Genomic DNA, 22,822 nt, shown 5'->3' on the forward strand with positions numbered 1-22,822 from the left:
ACCTCACATGACCTACTATGAGCTAAGCCTTGGCTGCTTGTACTTAGCTACCACAAGAGTTAGGAGGCTGTGAGGGCCAGGACTGCATCATAGACAGAGCGCCAAGTGCCTTATTTACACAAGCAATTTCACCTTTGATGTACATTGGGTTTCTCTATGATTACAAGGATGAGTGAAAAAGTCTGACAGTGAGTCCTGTATTTTCATAATAGAAAACAAATTCCTTGTCCATGTTTGCTTGCCATAATCTGTGCATACTGTATTCTGAAACATATAGGAATGTTTGTATTTTCCTAATGAAACTGACAGCCATTTCGAAGAATGGGTGTACGACTCCATTTAACCCCTCTCATGCTCATGACGAGCTCAGCTCGTCTTGAGCCACGGTTGCCGTGTGCTCATGACGACCTCAGCTCTTCCTAACGGTCAGAACGCTCGCACGCGGGGCTAATTCCCCCGCTGTGCTGAACGTTCTGAAGAAATGGGTGTGGCCGTGGTGAGCTCAGCTCGTCATGAGCACCGGGGCGCTGTGGGCGCCCCCCCAACACCCAGCACAGTGGGGGAATTAGCCCCGCAGGCAAGGGGTTAAACATATTCTCTTCTGAAGGCTGTAGCCACCCTCATCTCCCTTTTATTACTACACCTGTCTTCATTTTGTGGCAAAGAACACTGCCTCACGTTACTACAGAGACTGAAGGATCGCAGAATGTATGGTACCACCCTGGAATAGATCGATAGATATATCTGCAAAAGATTCCACATCATTTTACCTCCACACAGATATATCTTCAAAAGATTACACATCATTATGCTCTCTTCTGCACCACTTTCTCCCTTTCTCTGCATCTCCTGTCTAGTTTTCTTCCGAAACACCACCTACCATCTAAGCATCCATTCCAATCCTATCACTCCAACATACTTGGCTGTATTTCTGGGTCTCAGCCCATAAAGTTTTAAGACATTTTGCCACAAAGCTCTATAAAGGACTACTACCATTGACAGCGGCAGGCTGACATCTAAAGCCGCCTGCCCCATCAGGAAACATCTTGACTGGGAGTCTGGGGGAGTAGATGCGATTGTATGCAGTGCAACTCTATAACCTATTGGCGAATATAAGAAAACTAGCAAGACATGGAACATCTTGGGTAAGCAAGTATGTGGCACAGAAGATGGTCCCTTTACTTTTCAGTAGCTTCAGGCGCACATACAGAATGGTTTATATGTGTAGCTCACAAGAGAATCCAATCACACCTCATACTTTGTTTTCACTTAAAGTCATTGTTTTTACCAATACCTATATCTAAACCGCTTGCAGAACTAGGATCCTCCAAAGTACAGTGTTAATTATCACAGAATGCCCCATCTTAGGCCCACCAAAAGGTTTATGTATGTTTCTGCTAAATTACTATACGTAAGGTGATGTTAGCACTGAAATGAAACCGCCTATTGAAACAACTTACGGAAAAACTAATAGCCAATACCTACTACAGCATGATCAAAAGTAACAAGAAAAGTGACTTTGTCTTCTACTCAAACCGCCCTTAAAAGTGGAGAAACATCTTCCTTCTCCACCTACAAGTTATTAAATCAATCAAAATCCCCTATAGAACTAAACTCACCACTTCCCCTTTCTTAACATTTAGAGGGGAAATCTTCATTTCTATTTTCAGGACAGGGAACATACTTATACAAGCTACAGACCATCACCTCACCATCTTTGACCGCAACTTCCCGCCACTTCTTGCTTCATTAACACAACATAGCCATGCGTCCCAAACTCCCCCTCCCCTCTACTCCTGACCGTCAGAATCGAGTCACAAGAAAACAGTAAAACAAAGTTGAGAAATAAGGGAAGGGGGCAGGCTAGAAACAGTCTGACCCTTCACGCTTGCTCAGGGGGTCGTACATGGATGTTTAGGCTCTATTTTTCTTTTTTTTTAAAGAAAAATCGCGGCGTAAGCGTACTGAAATACGTGCAATTATGAAGAGGAGCTGCATGCTGATTGGCTGTGAACTGTCTGTCAACACTGCAAACTAGGAAGTGTTGGCAGCCGTGTTGTTGGTCGCTAGAACCGAGTTACAAGAAAACAGTAAAACAAAGTTGAGAAATAAGGAAAGGGGGTAGGGTAGAAACATCCTGATCCTCTAGGCTTGCTCGGGGGGTCGTTCATGGATTTTTAGGCTATATATATTTTTTTTGTGTTGGCAGCCGTGTTGTTGCTCGCTAGAACTGAGTCACAGAATGATCTGCCTGCCAGATGCCACCCACTGATGAGACCTCTTGTCGCATTGACATCGGTGGGGGATAGCAGAAGTATGTCACGCAAATAGTGGGAAAGATGTTATTCCATTCTCCTACACTGAATCATAAATCAAGTCAGAGATGACCCAGTGGTTTCCATTTTGTTTATGCTTCAATTAAGAACAAGAACAGATACTTGATCTATTGGTCCTCGTCAACAAAGTTTAGAGCATTATCTGGGCCCACTGCTCTGACACTCAATTCTCATACAGATTCTGTGAGAAGAAATAGCAGATATCTTAGTAGTGGTCCTCACAATGGAAGCACAACAAGCTCCACTGTACAGAGCAATCGATATGTAATACAATTCAAGAAAGCTGTGTTTAATTAGACTTGCACAACTAGGCCACTTCCAGCAAATACGTGGTGCAGCTAGAAACCCTCGCCCACCATACAGCACCCACCACTGCTGCGTCAAATTGACATCTTTGGATGGCACAGCTCAACAACAACTTTAAGGCAAGACAATGAGATGAACAGGCCCCTACTTCTGCTCTACACAGGAGAAGATATTTTTAAGTTATTCCAGAATCTACCAAAAAAACAGGTATGAAAGAGCATAATGACAAGGCATTTGCTCTCCTTTAGGCGCACTTTGATCCGCGAATGAACCCAGACTTTGAAAGATTCAAGGTACAACAAGCCCACCAGCAAGATAGGAAATCTATTGATTGCTTCTAAGCCTGTTTCCATTACCTCATCACTACTTGGACAGAAGACGAATGAAAAAATGCAGTGAGGACACAAATAATGTAGATTTATCCATTGTCTGTACTTTGCATAGTAATCCTAAGGCAACCAGCCATCCTCACACTAACTGTCCAGTGTCAGAGCAGATGGAGTTTGATGAAGGATGAACTGGAACACATACCCATCATGAAGACAGCAACAGTTTAATCTGTCAGAAGAATGTGCAGCCCCAGAAGTGGGGAACACCCCCACAGTTACATTGAGATTACATCTGAACAAAGTGATCCAACCAGTAGCCCTTCGGTACTGCCACATAACCTTCCATCTGAAACTAGCTTTTGAAATGGAAATAAGAAAAAAATGGAAGCCCTCAATGTCAGCGGGAGGGTATCAGGCCAAACACCTTGGGCCCCATTAGAATGACGGGCGATCGCCTCCGCCGGGCTGGCGGTAACCGCCGGGGGTGATCCGCCTGCCACCCACACATTAAAGACCCCCCGCCATATTACCATGGTGGGGGTCCGCAGCGGATGGAAAGACTGTCCGCCGCTTTTCCGCCCGGTCGAGAAGTCGACCGGGCGGAAAAGGCTTTAATATGGTGGCGGTGTCTGAAAAGACACCGCCAGCCATATTATGATGTGGGGTTTGAAATGCCTTTCTGTGGCGCCTTTGCCGCCACTGAAAGGCATGCGTAGTCTGCTTGGGGCGCCCGTTGCGGGCCCCCATGGACTCCTGGGGGGTTGGGGGTACCTATGGTACCCCCAGCACTTCTATGCACAACATGGCAGGCACCGCGCAGTGCCTGCCATGTTGTGCATGGAAGTGCACAACATGCCTTCCAGGAATTGTGCAGCACCTCCCGCCACAATGTCAGGTATGCTGGATGCACCCGCCATTGTGGCGGGCGCATCCTAATTGCAGCCACGGGACCCCCGTCCTTATGGCGGGCGGTCCCTTTTTACGACGAGATGGCGGGCGGTCAAAGCCCTCCTGCCATCCTAATGTGCCCCCTTGTGTATCCACCATGGTCATTACCACAAACCCAAACAGCCTGTATGGCATATATGCCTTTACATGCACTTTCGCAACCAGTAAAGAGAGAAAGACACATCAGTGACACCAGTGATAACATCCTCATAGACCTAAATGGAACTAGACTACATTTGAAGTTATCCTTAAATTCAGACTCCCACCAATTTCAAATATAAGAGGAAAGCAGGTATATCATTACTTTCTCAATGCAAGTAGGGCTACACAGATATAAATGCCTCAATGATGGAATATTTTTGGTAGCTGAGGTAGCTATATATAGCTCAATAAGCGAAGCCCCTAAAAGGTCTAGAAGGTATTTAAATGTGAGTGATAGTACTTTAATCCACATCTCTGTCTCAGGCTGAATGCACATGCTACATCAACTGAAAATATTTTTGTAACTGGCAACATCCACGTTTTTGACTGCATTTTCTTCCAACAAGGGTTGAAAGTTAACACCCAGAAAGCCCAACACTTCTAAAATGTTAACGCACCACAGAATGTCTCAGAAATAAGAAGTTTCTAAAGAATGATTAACTATTGTGGTTTTGTTATCTCAAATCTTTCTTCCTTCACAGAATTCATTCTGGCAGCCAACCAAAAGCTAAGTGCCAGTGGGCATTAATTGACACTCATTAACAATCATTCGTGGACATCAAAACTACATTACTAAAAGATGCACCGTGTGATGGAGCACTACAATCAAAATGTTTAAAATTAATTAGTCATGTATGCAAAGCTCTTTTGATTTAGGGACAGACCTGCTTCAACTGCAACTAGCAGGCATATGGGCACCCATGGTCTTCACAAGTAGGGCACTATTAGACACAGAATTAGGATACTCTAAAATAGATAGAGAAGCCCTGGCAATCTAAATGGGCCGCACCCATTTCCACTTGTAACTTAGAGCAATTGCAGACCACAAGCCACTAATTCACCTATTAGATCGAGCATCAACTCTTCCTTCACTGAGGATTGAAAAAGTGGGCCTAGTAGCTACACCTGTAAGATTGTACTGTGTCATACCAACCAGGGTGCTACAAGTAGTTGACCTCTTATTCAGGCACCTTTTATAAGAACAATAAGAACAACCAGATATGTGCCAGCACCTGGTTGTGGTGGCTTCAAGAGATGGCTCATTGGAAGACAATTAGAGAAATCAAAATTGTGATTCTCATGTCCCTGAGTGACAAAGTGACCAAACTAGCACACTAAGGCAATCATAATATAGTTGAGAATAAAGCAAGGCTATGCAAAAACGTATGGCACACAGACCTTCAAGCCCAAGTTGAGGACATAGAGAGCAACAGCAATCAGAGCCCAGCAACAAGCAGTTCTGAGCAATCCAAGCTGATCCTCACAAAAGAGGCCTGCACTGATCCATGAAGCAATCGAGGCACTGATTTCTGTACCCTTACAGATGAGCATCAGTTGCTTGCAATCATCAAAGTATAGACCAAGTTCCCAGTAGTGGAGAGCAACAGGTGTTGAATATGCTCACCCCAAGCTGGAGAAAATAATTGCTGCACAAGACATTCCAATAATCATCAAAACTGACATTGGGCCCCCATTTCAAAAGGAATAATTCAGCAGGTACCTAGAGTAACTCAGGATACACTACCACAAGTTGACTCCACGATGGCCACAAGATCACTGTGAGGTTGAGAGGTTCATGAGACTCAACCTGCAATGAAGTGTTGAGGATGGGTATGGAACAACATGACAGCTCTGAGTGGCAATTGATATTGTAAGGGCTGGGCCAATAAGTTCTTGATCTGTTCTAGAGTCACAATCCGAAGGTTCTTTTCAGCAGCATGTTATGTTATTTATATTTGTAGCGTGCACGGATACTCCAAGGAATGTCCCGGCGCGAACTTTGAGAGGTGAGGGGGAACCAAACTAGAGAAATAGGAATGGTTTCTTTTTTTTTTTTTTTTTATTTATATTTTTTATTTAAACCATTGCACAATTTACACAGTTCATTATAGATTCTTCAACCATCCATTGTATTCAATTATCGTATTACATCATACATAATGAAAAGTAAAGAAGAAAAAAAAAATAGGAATGGTTTCAACTTTTTTTTTTTTAAACGATGGGATCCTGAATGCTACGAAGAGCAAGAGGCAGAAAGTTCCAAGCCTGGGCAGCCTTCAAGGCAAGGGGACTGCCCCCCATCCTTTGCAGTCGGTAATGGGGAACAAGAGCCAAGAGCTGAGAGGCAGAGGGCAGTTGTCTAGAAGGAGTATAGAAGGTAAAGCGCTTCTGCAAGTATATTGGACCTGCAGCATGCAAGGCAGGATGTGCTATGGTCAGAGCTTTGAACTTAACTCGTTCGGCTACGGGCAGCCAGTGAAGAGCACACAGATGTTATCTCAAGCTGCTTCTGATAGGGATGTTAAGAAGAAGCCTGGACGCGGCATTCTGGACTACCTGCAGTTTATTAAGCATGTATCCCGGGAGGCCAACATACAGAGCATTTTGCATACTCATGATAAAATTAGCGCTCGAGTGACCGTTTCTTTAGTAGCTTTGGGAAGAAGTGGAAGGAATTTCCTGAGGGTTTTGAGTAGCCCAAAGCAGTTCTGGCTAGCTTCTTGATCTGGGTCGAGAACGAAAGATTCTCCCCAAACCCGATCCCCAGATTCTTTGCGGGTTGCCCTGTTGAGTTTGGCATAGAGAAATCAGGCGGCCAAAGAGTTTCTCCAAACTGAGGGGAGAATTTTCCATAACGGAGGATTTCAGATATCTCTTCGTTGCATTTAAGTTTGGCAGAGGCCAGCCAATGAAAAACTGGGTTCAGACAATTTTTGCGGCGGAGTTAGAACACTCATTTTTCCCCACGTGAACAGGAGCTGGGTATAGTCAGCATAAGCAATAATTTTGGCCCCCAGATCCTCCGCCAGTTGAACCAATGGAGTGACATAGATGTTAAAAAGGAGGGGTCTCGAAGAGGACCCCTGTGGAACCCCTGTGGAAACCATCTGTGTTGAAGAAGCTGACGGGGGAGCCATACCTGTTGCATCCGGCCCTCCAGAAACTATTTGAGCCATCCCCAGGCAGTACCTGATATGCAAATGTTTGCATGTCGGGCAAGCAGCATAGAGTGGGAAACAGTGTCAAATGCCGCCGAGGGGTCAAGCAAAATCAGCGCAGCCCTCCCGTCAGCATCCAAACAATCCCGATGGCCTCAGAAACCTCCACAAGGGCTGACTCGGTGCTATAGGAAGCCCTGAACCCAGATTGGGCCGGGTGTAGTAGGCCTGAGCTTTGGATAAACTTGTGAGCTGTTTATTTACCACTTTTTTGCAAACCTTTGCCACACTTGGCAGAAGGGAAATGGGACGATAGCTCACTGGGCTCAAAGGGTCAGAGTTTTTTTTTTTAGTAATGGTAAGATCTTTGCCTGTTTCCAGGCTAACTTCTAGTTTAACTGTCTCCAATACTGCCGCCAGCAGTCTGGCTGCACAGGGATCTGACGGAGAGCCTGTTTTCAAGGACTTAAGGATTCTAAGAGAGCTCGACAAGTCGATGGGTTCAAAGGCAGTCAGAGAATAGGGGGAAGACGCGGGCAGGGAGCAAAGGCACAGCCGTATCCATGCTGTAAGAAGTAAAAGACACCTGCATAGCGTGAATTTTATCGGTAAAAATATAGAGAGTTTTTGCACCAGATGTTCGGCTTAATGAGCCAGAAAACTCTGAAAAATAAAGAAAATGTATTTTGTATTGTTCCTGGCTAGGTCAATGCAGGCGGTGTAGTAAAGGCTTTTTGCATGGGCTATGGTGGTGTAATACATGTTTTGCTTTTTCCTAAGTGTAAGCTTCGCCAAAGGGCAAAATTCATTACGCCAGTCTCGTTCCAATTTCATACACATCTGCTTTAATTCCTTACGTTCGGGCGAAAACCAGGGTTTTGAAGGAGATTCCCTGGAATGCTTATGGAAGGGAGCGGGGTTAAAAGATCCATTGTTTTGGAAATCCAGCTGGTGAAACTAACAAGCCCCCCTTCTAGGTCATTGGTGGGCTCGGCCTGGAAGCCGCCAGTGCCTGGCTAAAGGTGAGCAGGTCAATTTTGGCGAAGACAGGGTCACTACTGGTCCGGGTGGGGTAATGAATGCCTTCTGCTACCCAAGAAAAATATGCCAAAAAGTGGTCAAACCAGGACACCGGCGGGGGTCATCGATTAGGATGGGAAAGTTAGAGCAAATGGGGTCAAGAATATGGCCCCCAAGATGCATCGGGAGACTAACCCTTTGGGTAAATTGGGCGAGGTTCAGTATATCCAGGAATTCATGAGTATCCCCAGCATCAGCCTGGTCAAGATGTAAATTCAGATCCCCAAGGATAATGTATTGAGCAAAGCGTAGTGCCCGGGGAACAATGATATCCCCAAGTGCTTTAAGAAAAGACCCTGCAGGGCCTGGGGGGGGGGCTATAGATCAGGGAGCCACCCAAGGAAAAGTGTGTAGAGAGCATGTAAGCGTAGAGGAGAGAGAGTCGTTATTTATGGCAATCAATTCAATAGGAATTTCTCTGGGCACATAGTAACCACAGACAACTACGTAAAATTAGTCAATTTATTACAAAGCCAAAAATAACAGTACATAAAAACTCCAAAAAACAAGAGTGTTGAAATACATCAGAATCAGCATAAAGCTAAATCTGCGAATAAAGTTGAGGCAGTGTAGCAAAAACAAAACAATTAATTCAAGAAGCAGAATGCAGAGGATCAGAAAGCATGACTCCAAATTTCCCGGCATTTGAGGGTTGATGAAAATCTATCCCTACACTAACGCTAAAATGGCATCCCCACTTAAGGATTCTCAGGAAACAGGATAAAATGTGTCAGCATGTGGAGCCTTCCTAAGAAGTCTCTCCACCATCGATGGGTTGGACTGCATAAATTATTGAGACAAAGCTTTTTCTAAGATGCTCTCTCTCCGAAGGCAGAGAAGGAGAAAGAGGTCCTTTCCCTACTCTAACATCGCATTATTACAGGTATTTTGCCCAAGAGTCCTTGCAGGTCATGCCATCTGCTCCAAACACAGTCTTGTAGGTACTTTTCCACGGGATAGCAGTGTTCCTGAATTGCGACATGTTGATCTTGATTCCCAGGCCTTCTCCGGTGTGAAAACACAACGATTTCCCTTATCAACTTGAACTTACGATGTATCTCCTTCTCTTCTTGCCTGACTAATTAAACAAAGACATTAATCCATCTAACAAGGGCGTTTCTTCCACCTACAACACAAAATGAGAGAAAGAACCAAATGCACGGCACACATGAAATTCAACCTGTTAATTCTAAACTAGAGTATCCAGGGAAATTGCTACTCAGGCCTACATGTTCAGCTAACGTAAGAAATGGCATAAGAGCTTAATGAATTGCATAGGAAATTAAAGTACGTACAGTTAATATTCCCACCTGCATGGAAAAATTACACATTAATAAGCACATATAATAAATGAATGATTGTCACTTGTACAACACGAGTTCTTAACGTTAATGGTTTATGCTAGTTACATTACTTTCTATGCTAATTCGTCAAATCACTATTCAATAGCCTAAAATACATTCACGTTTCAAGTTATTACATATCAAATTCGAACACTTCATGTTAATATGACAAAGGATTATATGCATGTGCGCTCTACATGTGAGATTATAATGCACCCGTACAAATAAAGAAGCGGAGGAGCTGCAGCAAAGCACAGACGAGTAGGACACTGTGAGCTAGATCCCTTCAGATTCATTCTGAAGAACAGGTACTCATTCAAAATCACAATCCTGGAAGTAAGTTCCCGACTACCTACAAATGTGACCCATGGATAGTCATTGCAAATTACGGAATGAGGGTGACAGTTACGAAGGTGCCAGAGATGATTACCCGGAGTTTATCACTATTACAAAACTTCTGAGACCACTGAGGTGTGCAACGGACATGGTGACTCATGGAAAATTAGATGAGTGTGGGATTATCCTGAGTGTGTTTCCTGTGACCCACCCACCAATGACAAGTCAGTGTACAGCCACAGGTTTGCATGTTTAAGTTGGGTGGGAATGTAATGTGTCACTTGGCACTTATGCACACACACACATAAACGTGAACAATTGCACATGGATGCACTGCAGACACCAGTGGCGTAACATAAAATGATGGGGCTCTCCTGCATAAAGTCAGGAGGGGTCCCTGAGTCTCCTGTATCTCATAGATATTCATTGCCTTTGGCCTGAATGGGGGCCCTCTGAAAGGTTGAGGGGCCCCTGTCGAGGTAGTGCTCCCTGAATCTCAGTGAATGCACGTTCTTGTGTTATGTCCCTGCCAAACACCGAGCATGGCTATCAGAACAATAAATGAGAGCTGGCGCACAGTCTGGTCTACGTTGGGCCCACGTTAATTCCGCTGTAAAGTATCTCTTCATGTGCACCATGGGTAATATAGTGCATTCTGCACGGGGCACAGTGACATCTTTCAAAATCAAATTTTAGAAGACATTTTGGCTGTGTGACCCAGTGAGACGGTCGTCAAAAAAACATCCTTTTTGAAAAAAACTTTTGAATTGATCTGACATTTCGATTATGATAAAATGTCAAATGATAAGATGCAAGTGGAATTATTCTTTGCTTCAGGAGAAGATTTTCTTTAAACCTTTTACATTGTTTTTAAAAATATGTGAAACATTAGGTCGTTTCAGAACAACATTGTATGCCTTAACCCCTTCCCTGCGCATGACGGAACCACGCCGTCATGAGTTACGGGCGGTGTGTGCTCATGACGGCTTGGTTCCATCATGCTGTGGCCACTCTGCCCATGCGGCACTGATTCCCCGCCTGTGCAAGTGAATTAGTGAGTGGGCGGAGTCCTGACGGAACCACGCCGTCATGAGCACAGCTCACCCGTGACTCATGACAGCGTGGTTCCGTCACATGCATGGCGGCTCCGCGCTCACCCCCACGACCCCCAGCGCCGCGGAGGAATTAGCGCTGTGCCCCAGGGGTTAATTACCTATTCAGGACAATAAGAGATAAGGAGGGAATGACTGTCCACAACACAATTACTTAGACAGAGCACATGTCACGATTCACTTAAGGACAGTTCTTAATTAAATCATAGAAAAGGCTGTGAATCAACCAACCACTTGCCAGCAGCACTGCAGCACTTCCCTCCTCTGCAGTGCAGCACTTCCCTCCGCTGCACTACAGCACTCCCCTCCTCAGCACTGTAGCACTCCCCTCCTCTGCACTGCAGGACTTCCCTCCGCTGCACTACAGCACTCCCCTCCTCTCCACTGCAGCACTTCCCTCCTCTGCACTGCAGCACTTCCCTCCGCTGCACTACAGCACTCCCCTCCTCAGCACTGTAGCACTCCCCTCCTCTGCACTGCAGGACTTCCCTCCGCTGCACTACAGCACTCCCCTCCTCTCCACTGCAGCACTTCCCTCCTCTGCAGTGCAGCACTTCCCTCCACTGCACTACAGCACTCCCCTCCTCAGCACTGCAGCACTTCCCTCCTCTGCAGTGCAGCACTTCCCTCCCCTGCACTACAGCACTCCCCTCCTCTGCACTGCAGCACTCCCCTCCTCTGCACTGCAGCACTTCCCTCCGCTGCACTACAGCACTCCCCTCCTCTGCACTGCAGCACTTCCCTCCTCTGCACTGCAGCACTTCCCTTTTCTGCACTGCAGCACTTCCCTCCTCTGTACTGCAGCACTTCCCTCCGCTGCACTACAGCACTTCCCTCCTCTGCACTGCAGCTCTTCCCTCCTCTGCACTGCAGCACTTCCCTCCTCTGTACTGCAGCACTTCCCTCCGCTGCACTACAGCACTCCCCTCCTCTGCACTGTAGCACTTCCCTCCTCCGCACTGCAGCACTTCCCTCCTCTGCACTGCAGCACTTCCATCCTCTGCACTGTAGCACTCCCCTCCTCTGCACTGTAGCACTTCCCTCCTCTGCACTGCAGCATTCCCTCCTCTGCATTGCAGCACTCCCCTCCTCAGCACTGCAGCACTTCCCTCCTCTGCAGTGCAGCACTTCCCTCCGCTGCACTACAGCACTCCCCTCCTCTGCACTGCAGGACTTCCCTCCTCTGCACTGCAGCACTTCCCTCCGCTGCACTACAGCACTCCCCTCCTCAGCACTGTAGCACTCCCCTCCTCTGCACTGCAGGACTTCCCTCCGCTGCACTACAGCACTCCCCTCCTCTCAACTGCAGCACTTCCCTCCTCTGCAGTGCAGCACTTCCCTCCGCTGCACTACAGCACTCCCCTCCTCAGCACTGCAGCACTTCCCTCCTCTGCAGTGCAGCACTTCCCTCCGCTGCACTACAGCACTCCCCTCCTCTTCACCGTAGCACTTCCCTCCTCTGCACTGCAGCACTTCTCTCCTCTGCACTGTAGCACTTCCCTCCTCTGCACTGCAGCACTTCTCTCCTCTGCACTGTAGCACTTCCCTCCTCTGCACTGCAGCATTCCCTCCTCTGCATTGCAGCACTTCCCTCCTCTGCACTGCAGCACTTCCCTCCTCTGCACTGCAGCACTTCCCTCCTCTGCACTGCAGCACTTCCCTCCTCTGCACTGTAGCACTTCCCTCCTCTGCACTGCAGCACTTCCCTCCTCTGCACTGCAGCACTTCCCTCCTCTGCACTGCAGCACTTTCCTCCTCTGCACTGCAGCACTTCCCTCCTCTGCACTGTAGCACTTCCCTCCTCTGCATTGCAGCACTTCCCTCCTCTGCACTGTAGCACTTCCCTCCTCTGCACTGCAGCACTTCCCTCCTCTGCACTGCAGCACTTCCCTCCTCTGTACTGCAGCACTTCCCTCCTCTGCAGTGCAGCACTTCCCTCCTCTGCACTGCAGCACTTCCCTCCTCTGCACTGCAGCACTTCTCTCCTCTGCACTGCAGCACTTCTCTCCTCTGCACTGTAGCACTTCCCTCCTCTGCACTGCAGCATTCCCTCCTCTGCATTGCAGCACTTCCCTCCTCTGCACTGCAGCACTTCCCTCCTCTGCACTGTAGCACTTCCCTCCTCTGCACTGCAGCACTTCCCTCCTCTGCACTGCAGCACTTCCCTCCTCTGCACTGCAGCACTTTCCTCCTCTGCACTGCAGCACTTCCCTCCTCTGCACTGTAGCACTTCCCTCCTCTGCATTGCAGCACTTCCCTCCTCTGCACTGTAGCACTTCCCTCCTCTGCACTGCAGCACTTCCCTCCTCTGCACTGCAGCACTTCCCTCCTCTGTACTGCAGCACTTCCCTCCTCTGCAGTGCAGCACTTCCCTCCTCTGCACTGCAGCACTTCCCTCCTCTGCACTGCAGCACTTCCCTCCTCTGTACTGCAGCACTTCCCTCCTCTGCACTGTACTCAGTACGTCTGCGCCTTTAACCTCCGGAAAAACTTTAATGTATTCCGAAAGCGTCAGCAGTGTTATGAGTCTGACCTAAATACATATTTTGAGCTGGCTGGGAAAGTTGCTCTTAGCTTTTACATGGAAGTAGCACGCGCTCTGTAGCCCATATCTGTAGTTGAATCTGGCAGTCAAGCCCTGTTAGCATGATTCCCATCTGCAGCCCACGGAGTCTAAGAGCAGCTAAATATAACTCCAGATAGCCCTCGCCTCAGGACCTTCCTCAGGCAGTAACCTAGATAGCCGGGGCCCCCTGGCAACGTGCGGTGATAAAGGGGAACAATGTGAAACATATTTTGACTGTTTTTCATTCAGGATATCTTTTATAGACGCAGATAAAGGTCGTGGAGGAAGTGAAACCTCAGCAATTTCAGGACCCTTGAGTCACTCTAATGGATAGCGTGTGTTTTATAAAATCGCTGGATGAGGTACATGTCACTCACCGGCCCATGAAGTCTCTTCCATGCCTTCATCTATATATTCATCCCTCTGCACATGCACTCGGTCACTCATCCTTTCGTTGTTTTCAAAACGGACTTGTTCTCATTGTCACCCCCTTGCCAAGTCCCATAACCACAAACACCGATCATTGAAGACGTACTGTCAATAATAAGCCAGACCTATTGCCACCAGGATGACTCGGCAAGTTGAAAGGTTGCTGCTGAATCATACAGTGGCCTGCAGGTCACAAGGTCGGTTCATCCTTCAGTTCATCTGAGGCAAACAGATTGCGTGCCATTGACTTGGGTAATAGTAACATTGATTATTTACATCTTTAGAAATGGCAGAATTGTAGTGCCACAAACGAAATAATTAAAGAAGATACTACTAACTTTGTCAATTTCGATTTTATGAAAAAATGTAGCACACGTGGGTTCATCTTGTAGATGTTTATCCTAAGCAAGGAAAAAACTGAACTACTCATCTCACAGCATGTAATACCTAAATTAAAAAGCTGTCAGAAGAAGGTAGCTAACACTTTCTAATAATTCATCACAACACGTTCTCTGAGGGTTCATCTAGTAATGGGGATGTATAATTGTAGAACCTGACCCACGTTGCAGGATCAACCCACATTTTTGCCTTCCTGTGCTGAACCTGTTTTTTCTGTCAGTTATGACTTTGTGCACATTTTTCCTGCTATCTTGTGGTAAAGTGCTTGTGCTCTCTCCCTAAACAATGCTAACATTGAAACACACCTGGTTAATACATTTAATGTACATATAAGTTCCTAGTAAATGGTACTACATATTCCCAAGCCTAGAAATTAAATGCTACTGGTGGGCTGCAGCTCTCATTGTACCATCTTTTAAAGTAGCATTATAAAACATGCATACAGGCTTGCCCTTTCAACCTGTGTTTGCACTTTAAAAACTGCCATTTCAACCTGGCAAAATAAACCTTTTGCCAGGTCTAAACCTTCCTGTTTAATGCTCCTATGTCACCCCTAGTTTACGCCCTAAAGGTTCATAGGGCAGGATGAATGGAATGTAAAAGGTTGGGCCTGTGTGTTAAAGTCTTGCATCCCCTGACAGTGAAAATCTCCCAAAGTCATTTTTAGGTCGAGCCTACAGCGCTTGCGCTCTCAGGCGATCTGTTGTTGGCACTTTGTGGGGGCCTGACTCCTCCCAGGCTTTGGATAGGCTTTGGTCTCAGTCCTTAAAAAATCGTAGCCTGCAATTGGCTACTGGTGCGTGCATGTCCCACCTTGTCTGGCAACTATACTCGCACGGAGTATTGCTGCGGGAGCGAGCAGGCACGTGCACGCTACGTGCCTTTATCTTCATGTTTATCCAGCCAGCAATCTTTCCCTCTGTCTGCTGGTGGCCTGGTGCCCGTGATCCATGCGCACCCAAGATCCGGCGCCTAGGGACCAGGTTTACAATGTTAGGCTAAAGTTTGCACTTATGCGCAGTCTCTGACCGGGCTCCCGCCTCCTAAATGCTGGCAGCACGCTTGTCGCCACCCCGCTGCTGGCCGCCTTAAACTGATTCGCCGACACAAAGGCGCCTTGCCGCAAATCTCAGGCAGCTCGCTCCGCACACGCCGCTGCCCGCTCCTCCTGATCTCACATCTCTGCCACGCCGGCAGCAAGCTCACCCCACGCCGCTGCTGGCATCGCTGCTTGAGAGTTTCCCCTGCTGTGCTGGACAGCAATAAAAACGGGTGTGGTCATGATGAGCTCAGCTCGTCATAAGCACACGAGCACTGTGCTGCATGACGAGCTCAGCTCGTCATGAGCATGGAAGGAGTCCCACACTGCACTTTCCCGACCCCTTCATAACTCAGGACTGCGGAACCACACTAATTGCCCACCTCGCCACCTTTGCCTCTGTATCACGGGCAACGCTCTCAGCCCACGCTCTGCTGGTCTCACTCTCAAAGCAAGTCAAGTTTAAACTTTTCCCCAAAGGGTGTCAGTACCTTTTCAATGACCAACTCTCTACAAGGGATCATCTCTCACAGTGTGCTGCCAACTTTTTCTCCTTGGAAGTTACAAGAGAAAATACAAAAGACAACAGAATGGGGGGTGATAACGATAAAGCCAGCAAATTACTCCCAGGGTCAATATTTGGTAACAAAAAATTGAAAGTTCAACTGCTTTCAAACCAACCGTGCTACATTCCTGTTCCATTATCTTTGGGCTTGTATTTGTTTATTTTCACTGTTTGCCAGAATGCTTGTTGTGGTAGAGAACTGTGCCACAACAATATACACAGCTCTTAGCACGCTACCCTGTAATAACACTTGTTTATGCCTCCACGTGAAACACTCATGTACATTTTATTTACTGTTTACGCATACTGGTTACTTCTCCTACTTCTCCTACGTGTAACTGGTTTACAAATGCGCTTTGATTGATTGCAACCAATAACTGCAGTAGTAAAATAGAATATTCCTTGGTCCACAGATGGAAGTATTTTTAATCAGAGAAAACCATTACTCTGCTTTCCTGGAGTAAGTCTTAACGTGTTGATGATGGGATGGATTTTACTGGTGTTTTATAGTTTCTTTTCTTAAACCAAATACAGATGGCATGATGATGATAACGTCTAAAAGTGTTTAAATGCTGATAATTCCAGTTTGAAAACTGCCACATTAGTTATTACTTTTAGTATCCTTCAGCACCTGCTCCAAATATTGAGGGAACCAATTGTTCGGACTTCACACTCTGGAAATGCATTTGTCAACTTTCACTAACAAAACGTAGCTGTGAAGGCCTCCGGTGCACAGCATGGTTCCAGCAGAATCAGCAGCAGTGTGCCCGCGCGTCCATGTGTGTATGTGTGTGTGTGCGTTCGTGTGTGTGTTAGCAAGAAGCCATGTTGGGCTCAGTCTGTGCATCAGCGTATGAAATGATGCTTGTGTGCGGTGTTGAATGTCACACTGCTTTTTCCCAAACACTGAGATTTCTACATTCTCAGAGATGTGAATTTCCCCTCACGTTGGAGAGCATTTATCGTGTGCATGTTTCACCCTTTGTTTTTCTAAGGAAAACAAAGATGCACAAATAACCTGGGGTAAACTAATCAGAATAAAAAAATAAGTGGATATATGTTACATACTGTGATGTCAACGAGTGATTATCCATGTACAGAGTGGCCTGTGCAGTTGGAAGGAGGGTGATGATGTGTGTGAAGGAAATCTTTTTCTGGTCAGTGCAGTACTCAGCTACAGAGGCACATAGGAGAGACCATGTACAGGGTTACTGGCAGTGAGGAAGAATTGGTCATGTGCAGATCGGCAGACTTTGAGGAAGTACTGGAAATCGAAGTACAGTGGAGGCCATGTGGCCCTACGCATTGCTTGTCTTTCACAGGTACTTGGCTTATCCTTGCCAAGCAGTCTAAGCACTTTTGGTATGTGAGATATTACTTTACATGGTGATTGATCGTCAGTTACTGATTACACCGCACTACAATTCTACAGTGTGTATGGGTACACTGACACACACACACGGACGCACATTGATGGCACAGTCCATGCCAGGCTGCACCTTGGTGCAGCACAGGGGCCAAGGTCTGTGTCAACTGCTGGAAGCAGAGCAAGAAAGGGAGCTCACCCCAGAGCCTTCTCCTCACCACATGCCAGAGCTCGGACGCTCCTTGTCGAGCCCCATTGTGTTTGGGTGCACTGAGCCGTGTGGGGGTTGGAGTTGAGCAAAAACTATGGAATCATTAGCACGTCATCAACACTCTCTTCAAATAGGCAGTTGCCCAGTAGCACTTTGAAGCTGTTGTGTTCTTGAAAATAATAATAATAAAAAAAAAACTTAAAGCAGGGCAGGGAAACACCGATGAAAATATGTTCAAGCTGGCCTCTGGGTGGGAGGAGGGAGGGCTGTGTAGTACTGGTCCACCCCCCAAAAAAAGAAGAAAACATACAAAAGCAAATATCAATGCCAATCCAATGTGTGAACTCATTTATTAGTTCGAGCCTAGAGGCAGTGCACTGCTTTGCGAGGCATGCTGTATTGAGTTAGGGATTTAAAGGTCCGCCCACTCCCCGCCCGTATTTTTTATTGACTTGTGTCGTTGTCCTTCGTAAATGCTGGCTTCTGATTACTGAATCATTTTGTTAGTCCCTCCTTAGTACCACCTTGTCTTCATTTGAAACCTCCCATGGCGACTGGCCTTTTACTTCTGATGTGACACTGTATATTTTATTTAGTCTGTAAGCACTCTATTATTTAATGGGTTTTGCCATACTGCAGGCAGAACGTGCTTTCCTTACATTTAGGGCGCCGGACGTGCTTTCACTTTCCAAGCAGCTGGGACAATGGCAGACACTTTTTTGCAATGAAATAGATCTCACATTCGGCAAAGTTTGCGCTTAAACTCTCGTAAATGCGAGACCAACTGCATTGCAAATGCTTGTTTACTGTTGGAAGAATATCTCCGATGAATAACATTGGGTTACCTTATTACATTTAATAAGTGATCATTTCAGTTTGGGAGTAGATAGAGAACTGCTTCTTCCACTCTCATGAATTATATTTTAAAATTCTCTTTAACTGTAAAGTCAAATATGAAGTTACTATTCTGTCAACAGACCTTTTTGGTGAACGTGCGATTAATAAGTATCCATAACATAAGATAACATAACAAATGCCAAAGTTGGCATTTTCCTGCCTAAACCAAATGTGTCTTTCTGGCAGTGTCCAAGATCACATGACTGTAGATGGCTCTCCTGCTGTGTTTGTGTATTCTTCCAGACATAATGACGAAAGGGCCTTGGGTGTAGAGCAGGGTGTTTCCCTCCTGAGTAGGATGTCCTGGTGGGTAGTACTGAGACTTCCTGATCTTCAAATCGTATCCTACGATCTTGTTGATGACACCCAGACACCTCTCCACAACACTGCTAGAAGAGTTTGCAGAACTTACACAAGAAGAAGTTAACAATGTACTCCTTAAAATTAAATAAGGTTCCCCCGTCAACCCAGTTTCACCCAATATTTTGTCAATGTTGGCCCCAGTGCTTCTCAAAGGTCTCACTGAAATTTTTAACATGTCCTTAACTCAAGCAATGGTCCTTATTAAACGGAAAGAAGACAGAGTCAAGCCAATTCTCGAAAAAATGTCAGCCATTCTCTATGAGTCCTGCAAATATCGGCCCATGTCCCCACTCCCCTATTTTGGACTCTTCCTAGTCAGGCTTTAGGGCTCGTTACATCACTAAAACGTCTCTGGTTGAGGTAGTCGACAATATAATCACCAGTTGCTCCGCACCCTGACCAGGTGCCGCGAGCGTGAGGGGTAGGTGTCTCCGCCGTCCCAGCGCCCGGACTGAGGTATAACCATCAGACAGCGCTGGCCTCACGTGAGCACACTGCGAGGCCATTGTTACTCTCCCTTAGGGTCGCCTAACTAGAGCAGGACCCCAGGCCCTCTTTTTACCCGACCCAGTGAGGTTGTATTTGCTTTTTACCTTCTGAATGAGCTTTTGATCACTCTTTTTCACGTGTAGTACCTTGTTTTGATCCTGACGAATCGCCGGATGGCGAGAAACATGTTGACCACACTAGGGGGTTGAGTTAGGGTCTGTACCCCACCACAGTCTCTAGCTCCCCTATCACCCCCTTTTAATTAGGGAAGCAGCCACGCCAATAAAACTCATTGTGGACTGGTTACCCTATTTTAATATTCACCCACCCTGCACCGACTACACTACTTTCCTTCTGACTCACACACACCATCGGCAAGGAACAAAAGAACTCCGCCAAAAGGGTGCCTTCTGGCACTCCGTCAGACATTGCAGCGCCGGTCTGACGAGGAGCAGTGAGCCAATGATGACACTGGACACCCTACAGTCAGGGTGTGTTCCACACCTAACGCTCTGGGTGTGTGAGGCTCTCTAGTTCCGACAAAGGAACCTCCCAGTTCCTTGACAATACAAACCCCACTCACCTCTCCACACTGCGACACCCTCTTCCCCGGGGAACTTTGTATCCTTCTGTGTGCTCTAGTCGACAATATAAGACTCGCCCAGAACCTCAGACAGTCAGCCATACTTGTCCTGTTGGACCTGTCGGCCGCCTTCGACACCATCTCCCACAGTATATTAGAACAATGACTGTGAGATATGGGTATCAGAAGATCAGCCCTAAGCTGGCTCAGAAGCTACTTAAAAGACTAAACAACCATTGTACAACTGGGCACTCTAGCTTCTCGTAGCCCCTAGTAGAAAAGGGAGTCCCCAGGTAGATAAACTCAGTCCCATGCTTTTCAACCTTTATGTGGCAGCCCTGTCCATGGTGATTAGATCATATATGTTTGACATATTGTCATATGTTGAAGACACCCAGCTACTAATCACCCTCAGTCCCAACCTAACTGATACCAGAATTAGATTTAAAAACTGTATGACTCATATTAACCTCTGGGTGCAAGCTAACTATCTGCAGCTCAATGTCAGTAAAACTGAGATCATCTTATTTGGCAAGGCTCATGAACACTGCTGGTCCAACGACTGGCAGCCCCATAGTCTTGGCCCCTGTCCTTCTCCTAAATCCACAGTGTGCAACCTTGGAGTAAAAATTGGTGACAAACTATCCATGAAAGATCAGGTAAACCAAATAGTGAGCACCTGTTATGACCTAATGAGGAGCCTACGCAAGATCTTGCAATGGATCCCATTAGAGTAAAAAAAAAAGCTTCTCCAAGGCTTAATCATCAGTCGTCTTGACTATGGATATGCTCTGATGGCCTCAATTAACGAAGAGCTTGTCACCAGACTCCAAGTCTTACAGAACACAGCTGCCAGGCTGGAACTAAACCTTCCACTTTGGTCCCCGTCAGCGCCAAGTCTGAAAATTCTGCACTGTCTCCCAATCAGGAAACGGATCCGTTTTAAGATCAGCTGTCTGGTACACAAGACCTTTTTTGGAAATGGGCCATGCTACCTGGCCAAAATACTTAACTGGTATCTCCCTCACAGATACCTTAGGTCTGGCACTAAACATCTTCTCAGTCCACTTAGGGTGCATTCTGCCAGGCACAGCTGCCTATCATTTTCCGGTCTAGCCCCCCACCTTTGGGGCGAACTTCCATTGCAGCTTTGCACAATTTCGGATCATAAACAGTTCCGAAAAAAAGCTTAAAACCTGGCTGTTCTGACTGCCCGTCCTACCCCCCTTTTCAGCTGTTCTATCTTTGCATTCCCCAGCACTCGCTACAGCTCTTTGAGACCTTTCTGGGTGATATGAGCGCTCAATAAAACACTATGACTATGACTTGTCAACCCCTTCTGATTTCTAAGGGCTGCCTGACCTTCCACTGAGAAATATAGGTCACACCTAAGCCCGTCTGCCCTTTGTTACTCTAGATAGTTTGGAGTCATATCTAGGAGAGAAGGAAGGTTAGACAAAGGGGGTATCACCCACCAGATGGCACTGGGGACAAAACTGGCACCTTTAGAACCTATCATGAGAACACTCCGGGACCTGTGGAAAATTCAGAAGGAGGGCTGCCCTGCTGTCCACGGAAGGAAGATTGGACCTGCTTGCCTTGAATCTTGGCACCCCAGAAGTGACCCCAAGGGCCATTTGGCTGACCTCCTGTTTGAGCTACAGGGACACAAGAAGCTTCAAGAGGCCTCCTTCAACTTTACAGCTGACCAGCACTAACTGGACCTGCCTGAGCCCTGCAGCTGGCCTTTGCTGGAGTGTGTCCTCATCCCTAAGAGGTGCTCCTGTTCTTGGAACTTTGACTGGCCTCACAGTGTACTCCTCCTAAAGAAAAGGTAAAGATACAATAGTTTTGGCTTCTTCATGATGCAAAGTCACTTTGAAACAACCATCAATGCAAAACTCCAGGGGGACCTGCAGGCCTGCGGTTTGTGTTGACAGAGACCTCTTCACAGCCCCCACCAATACGATTACAGGTCCTCATGCAGACTTGATAAGGTAACTTTTCAGCGGGAAAGAAACATTCTCCCTGTACCTGCCTCAAGCTCCATCACGGTCAGCCTGCACTTATGACTTACATCATCCAGTGTGACCAAATAACCACGAATGGCACTTTGTGCATCTTGGAGCTATTTTCACAGAAACCTTTTAAAATTACTGACTGTATTTTTTAAATTTTTTTTGCTATATTGTAGTTATTAAAATGTACTCTATTTTTCTAAATATGTTTGGAATTTTTTTGAGTTGTGTTTTCACTTTATTACTGTTTAAGTGCTGCATGAATACTTTACTCATTACCTCTAAGCTAAGCATTACTGCTTTTGTGCCAAGCTACCTGAGGGTTAAGCACATATTTAATTAGAGAGTTTTGTGGTTCACCCTGACAAGGACTATATTTGTTGTTGGAGTGTAGCTTTCACTTCTCTCAACTGATAACCTAATTTCTAAAAATGAGGATTCTAAAGGGAATGGTTGGCCATATCTGAGGTGTTCTTAGCAGTTGGTGGCTCCTTCTAGTTGCTGTGGGATATTATGGATCTAATATTTGAATGAAGGAGGATTTGTCATTATGGCTTTCTGACATGGATATTAGCTTAAAGATGATTGTGCCCCACTGAAGTGTCATTGCCTTAAGGACTGTTTTCATTAAGATGCTAGCCTTATTAGCAATTTTGAGGAGTATTACTGGCTGAAACTTCTAGTCTTCTGTTACTGATCAGAGGTTTCTTAAGGTATCTGGCAAACTTGGTCAAGTTGCTGCAATTATTGATCATTAGAGCTGCTGTGAATACATTGAATGTCCTGGTTGACAGTGAACATTAGGCCAGTTTGACATACTTAGTATATATTCCTGTGTAAACACCATCTCCTTGGATGCTGGTTCGTAGTTACTGTATTAGGCAGCATAGGTTTAGACTTTTAGATGTCTGCCAGTTCTGATGGGCAATGATGGGGGTAGAAGCAACACCCATGTGCCAATTTGAAT

At 46.3% G+C, this 22,822-nt stretch overlaps 1 long non-coding RNA gene across 1 annotated transcript in view; it reads right to left on the bottom strand.

The window, feature by feature from the left end:
- The window catches only part of LOC144827204 (uncharacterized), a 335,989-nt gene extending 321,895 nt beyond the window's left edge, over positions 1-14,094 (bottom strand). The window contains exon 1 of the long non-coding RNA XR_013610076.1: positions 13,874-14,094. This is a non-coding gene — a long non-coding RNA (uncharacterized LOC144827204). The remainder of the gene's footprint in view (positions 1-13,873) is intronic.
- Between the last annotated feature and the right edge of the window lie 8,728 nt (positions 14,095-22,822).

This window comes from Lissotriton helveticus, chromosome 4_1 (assembly GCF_964261635.1).
Source record: "Lissotriton helveticus chromosome 4_1, aLisHel1.1, whole genome shotgun sequence".
Classification (NCBI taxonomy): Eukaryota; Metazoa; Chordata; class Amphibia; order Caudata; family Salamandridae; genus Lissotriton; species Lissotriton helveticus.